This window comes from Larus michahellis, chromosome 5, assembly GCF_964199755.1.
Source record: "Larus michahellis chromosome 5, bLarMic1.1, whole genome shotgun sequence".
Lineage (NCBI taxonomy): Eukaryota > Metazoa > Chordata > Aves > Charadriiformes > Laridae > Larus > Larus michahellis.
Window position 1 is genome coordinate 73530341 of NC_133900.1, and position 6000 is coordinate 73536340.

A 6000-nucleotide genomic window follows, 5' to 3' on the forward strand; every position below is an offset into this window, starting at 1 on the left:
ATTTTGCATTGTTAACTTGGAAACAATTAAATAACACCAGCCATAACATCACAGCTTTTTTGTTTTGTTCTGGTTTGGTTTGGTTTTTAAACCAAGCTCCATCCATCTCCTTTCCTTTCAGTCTGTAAATTGCTGAAAACAAGCTCTCAATTATCCTCTTAACATCACTGGCCTACCTGCTTATTGCGTTTTGGTTGAAGTTGTTTTGCTGAAGTTTGCTTCTGAATCATTAGCGGTTCCAAAATGAATATGTGAAGTTGTATGCATAGACAAGGTGGAAAAAAAAAAGGGGCCGGCGGGGCGAGAGAAAAAATGAAAAAATTACTGTTAACTATAGAATCAACTACAAAAATGGGGGGATTCTTTTTCCTACTTTCATTTCTGTTGTTCTTCGTTTCCTGCTTTCTGAGTGTTGCAGCTTGCAACTAGAGGTCCCCTTGTTTTCCTTCTCCTCTAGTGGCTTAATGATTCCACAGCAGAGCATGAGAGACAGAAGAAGGAAGAAAAGTGCTTGGGCTGTCAAGACGAGCTCTTAGTTCCCACTTTGAGATATTTCATAACTTGCAGTAAGACTGGGAAGACAGAGGGAACAAGCTGGATTTCTTTGTTCTTAAGTAACCAGGACAGCCCAGACTGTGGGAAATGACAAAGATAAGGATACGAGTGCAAAAACTTAAATCCATCGACCACTCCTTCAGCTGCCATCTAACCCTGGCCATGTCTAAGGTACAAGGCCCTCATCTTTCCCTGTCCAGATGTGAAAACGTGCTCTGCTCACAAGTCTTCATTGTCTGGTCAGTTAAGCATCTGTGGTCAATCTAAAGTCTTCTTTGGATCTGCCTGTAAGTCCCCATGTATTGGTAATTAACAACTGGCAGAATCAACCCTCACAATAAAGAAAATTAATTTTAACTACTTGGTCTAAGAAAGGGTGACTTCACAAATGTCAACATGCAGAAAAAAAATCGTTAAAAGCGAGGCGCCTTTGTGATTTATTCTTATGTGAAACACATTACATAATAGAAGCAGAATCATTTTTTTTTCCCACAGGTATTTGCAGCATTCCTTCCCAAAAGACACTTCAATTAACCATAATACTGAAACTAGAATCTAATCTCTGTATGTGAGTTGCATCAAAAAACAGAAAAACAGAGCTGTTAAGGAAAGCAGTCAGAGTGGCTCCTTGTTGCTGTGATAGCATATTGTCATTCTTCAAAAGCCACATGGGGTAGGTATGTATTTATAATGAGCTTGTGCTCAAAGCCTTCCCCCAGAAAAACGTGCGGGGTTTTAGGCTCTAATCACAATTATTACCTGTGGTGTTCTTTGAGATTTACCATAGCTTCATGCGTTGAAGTCACACTTCAGATAAACCACATACCTTGAAAGTACCAGAAACTTGAAAATAGCTCCTCATTCCCATTCTCAGACAAGTTGGACAGCCTTCGGCATCCCACATCACAGGGAAGCTGAGCACAGGGGACAGGTTACTGAGGCAGTCTGTGAGAGATCAGAGGTGATATAATTACTGCCAGGGAGAAGGTTCTTTGCGGTATTCCCACACCCTTATAACCCACACTGCAGATGAACTGGAAGACATTTGAGGAGGAAAGTGTGATATTGCTGGGTTTTTATTGTTTTGTTGGATTACAGGCATGCATGGCTAGACGTCTTGGCTCTTGTTGGTTAGAAATAGCTCACTTGAGCCCCCTCAGGTGCATGGTCCACAGGGAACTCTCTCTTCCCTTCTGCGGCATTATTTGCGGAGTGGCATTGAATGATGTCATTCAGTCCAACCCCCACGGCAGGGGGGTTGGAACTAGATGATCTTTAAGGTCCCTCCTAACCTGAATCATTCTATGATTCTATGATTATCGAATTTCAGTTAGCTCTGAGTCACGTGCGGCATCCAAGACATCACCCGCCTTTGTGAGACTCTCCGGAGTCCTCGTGCAAGTGCTTTAGAAAACAGGGAGTTGTGCCATTGGTTTGAATAGGACTTGAAACGGTCCGCTGGCAGGCAGCAGGTCTACAAATTGTTATTTTCAGAGTACAACCAAATTATTCTACTTAAAAGATTTGATTTCTTTTCCGCTATATTTGCTGAAATACATAACTAAAATTCAATCCCTATTTTGATATTTAAAAATATCTTTAAAATAAAAAAAGAAGCCTTACAATCCTATTATTGCCAAGCATCTCAAAGCTCTGCACGCGCTGATAAGTGGCGTTTCACAATACCTTTGTGAGATTGGAAAGACTTCTTCTGTGAGGACAAATCGAATAGCAGGGCAGGGATGTGACATTTCGCAAGCACTTCTTCCAGTTCAGAGGTAACAGAATCACAGGAGGGGTTAAGCCCAGGCAAGTCATTCTCCGCGCTGCAAAATACTGAATCAAATGATTCCTTTACCATTTTGCTTAAAAGAGTCATTTAGATGACAAAACTTACTCCATCCTTCAGGCAGAATAAATTAACTTAAAAATTATACCTCCGTTTTGTAGCCATTAGGGAGGTGTCAGTAAACATTTTCTGTCATGGACATAATGAAGCAAGGCCAAACAGAACTTAACGCAGTGTACTGATCTGGGAAATGTTCTGCAGTGTACTATTCCAGACTAAAAATTTTGGCAGATTGAGGTAATCATCATGTACTTTGTGCTGCTTGAGAATAATCCTCACCTTTATATCTAGGCCAGCATTCTTACTGCTCTTAGCTGTAAGAATAAAAACAATAATCATTTTAGTTCAGTAAAGAGATACATATATGTGAAAATTGAAGTGATGTTTCAGAAATGTTTATATGTGATACAGCAGTGGACTTTATTTTACTATAAAGTATATTTTTTATAAATGCTTTAATCTCTAAAAAGGCCTAAAACACCTCTTTCAATCAATATGGTATTCATTATTGGGAAGACTATTTTATTTATCTTTTTACAATTTATATTTATAAAAAATAAATAGTTAACTATTCATGTATAAATGTGTTTGGGATACATAACCAAGATACAATGCCTATGTAATTTTAAACATGTATTTTCTTTATTTTATTTTCTTTATTTTTTTTTACTTTTTTTATTTATGTGAATAATGACAAAATACAAAGTTGAAGGGGGAATCCGTTTTTGACCAAGTCAGTCCCTAGACTGGTTCATCATGCAGCTACGTGAATGCTAATCTGAGCGAAAAGAACGGACGAGCTGGCTCCTTTCAGGTGCAACTCCACTTTAGGTCCCATTGAACTGGTGATGGAAATAAGATTTCTGTAAGAAAAGAAGACTTAGGTCTTCAGACCCCCTGTAGCCACTGACTTTCTGCAAGATTGCATCCCAGATCCCTCAGGGGGGTGAAATTATTTTGATCCATTTTGAAATTATCCACCGTTCAACAGTGGATGCTAGTATAATAAACAGGGAAGCAAGAAAAATCTTATGATGGCCTTATGTGGTATCCACTGTTGTGAGTACCTGAGCAACTTTTAGTCTTTAGGATATTCCATCTAACTGTGACACTCCAGGATTGGAAGGAGTTTTTGTGCATGTTCAAAAGCTCTACCATACAAACTGCCTGGTTGAAGAGCAGAAGTCAATGGCCAGTGCTAGCTTCATTTCAACGCCCTGGGACGTCCAGCAGAACAGGAAATTGAAACGAGCTTTCCCATCTTACGTATTGATGAGATTCCCAGGATTATCCTTCCCCCAGATTTGAACCTTAAAACCCACATGAGGACTTTTAGTCTTCTTCAGTATACGGAGATCTACAGAAAGAATGAGTGGAGAGTCTTTGCTGTCTATCACTAGAGAGATTTGCGTCATCTTTTTAGAGTAGGTGTTCCTTGACGGGACAAGCGTAAGACAAGCAGCCGAGGGCAACACAACACATGCACGGGCTGGGATGGGAAAGCTCAGATAAATAAAATTGGCTCATAACTCTTGGTTGGAGTGAGTGGAAGGGGAGATCTGCTTTTATAAAAAGCGGTAGTTTTCTTCAGCTACAAATTCCTGCTTTCACATCTATGGCGAGCTCACATATCACAGCAGGCTGAATGTAAGTTTACAGCAAAACAAGACTTTTGCTCTGGGTAGACAAGACAGAATGCAGAAAATGCAAATATATGTTAAATAATTTAATAAATGCCTTTACATTTATGTTACTCATACAAATACAGTCTGTTTTGTCTTTCAGCTGTTCACTCAAGTATTCCTTGGACTTTGAAGATGTTTTTCATGTCAAGCAACACAGATTTGTGATGTTTCATGTTCCAGGTGTCCAGCTTGGGGCAAGTACAGCTTGTTTATTAGAGGGATAGAAATATTCATCATTCCTAAATATCCGCACAACAACATGGAGCTACTTTGAGGTTCATTTTGTTTGAATATATTTTGAAGTCGAAAGGCAAATGCTCTTCTATCGCTGCGATGAGATTGATATTCAGATAAAATTTTACAGGCATAGGGCCAGTTACGATCAACCTTATTTCCAGGAATGCAAAGCAAGGAGAGACACTAGGCTTCAGCCACCTTGTGTTGCCCATGAAATTGCCATGTGGTAATTTAGCAATCTGGGAACACCAGGAACAGGTGTCTTTGCTTTTGCAAAGGCCTCATCTCCCCTCTTCACTGGCTAATATTGGCCATCCTAAATGATGTTCAATGCACAAGAATTTATCAATGAGCAAAGGACTTGCCAAAGCCTTGAGGCCTCAGACGATTTCCGAGAGGATGTGCTTCTGCATACCTTTTTCCCCCACCACAATGCAGACTGTGGGCAGATGACACAGCTGAGCAGCGATACGTCTATGTCTAAAATATTTAATTAATTAATTAAATTCTGTCTTTAGAGAGTCAGTAGCATGAAAGATTAGTAAAAACAAGCAGAAAGTTAAATGGAATGTAGCATGACAAACAAAGGGATTACTGAGGGATGAGTTTTACAGACAAACTGGTTTAAAAGATGCTGTCTTTTGTGAACAAGCACAAGAGACTCTAGAACAAAAAGCACAATACAGACCTTCAACCAGAAAACTGCTGGAATTGGCAGTTCTGGCAGTGACAGATTTTGACCAAAAAACCCCACGTGTTTTGTTTTTTTTTTAATTCCTACTAAGAGGACATTGAAATTTTAAATTAAAAAAAAAAAAAAGTCTACTTTTCTGAAGTCCTGATAAAAATTTTCAGCCCGTGGCCTAATTTCAGTGCTGCTTAAAAGAATGGCCAGAATTCATTTAGCAGTCTGTCCAATAACTGTTCCTAGTCAGGAAAGCTTTTGTTGCTGATCCAAGATTACCTTATCTTGGGTGGCAAAAAAATCTGCATTTTAAAAATGATTCTGCCTCCCGGGACTTCAAAGAGTTTCCTCCTGTCTGTGACTAATGTTAGCTAAAACACAGGCGAAGGTGTTCTTCTATCACTAACAACAAATAATCCAAAGGCAGTTCTAACATGAAATGTCTTGCCTAGATTCAACAAGAACAACAAAGAAAAAAAATCACATTGCTCCCTGCAGAGTCGACGCAAAAGTAGCTTCTTTGTCTATGGAGTCTAGATGGTAAGATTTAGGAGGAAGAGTGTTGTGCTATGTCCCATGTTTGTTAGGAAAAAAAACCTAAACCACATAATTGCTTGTGGATGTAGCTGAAGCCTGTGACAGTTTGCTCACATTTTGCAGAAACATTGAGCTATTTATAAACATATCTGGGTTAAGTAATTGCCATTATAGTATTTTTAAACATTTAAAAGAAGAGTTTAGCTTCTCTGCACAATGCAGATGCCATATCATGCAGGAGGAAAATTAAATTATCGTAAAGCCATTTGCATAAACAAACCACTGTATTTCAGTACTTGCTCTGTGTATTGCTCTTTCCTAAATTACCCCTTGCTGCACCAACAGAGAGAGGGCTCAGGAAGGTCGCTAGCCGAGCAGATGAGAACCACCCCAGCTCCCAAGGAACAGGTTGGATGGATTCTCAGCCAGCCCCGCTGAAGAAGGCTGAAGTA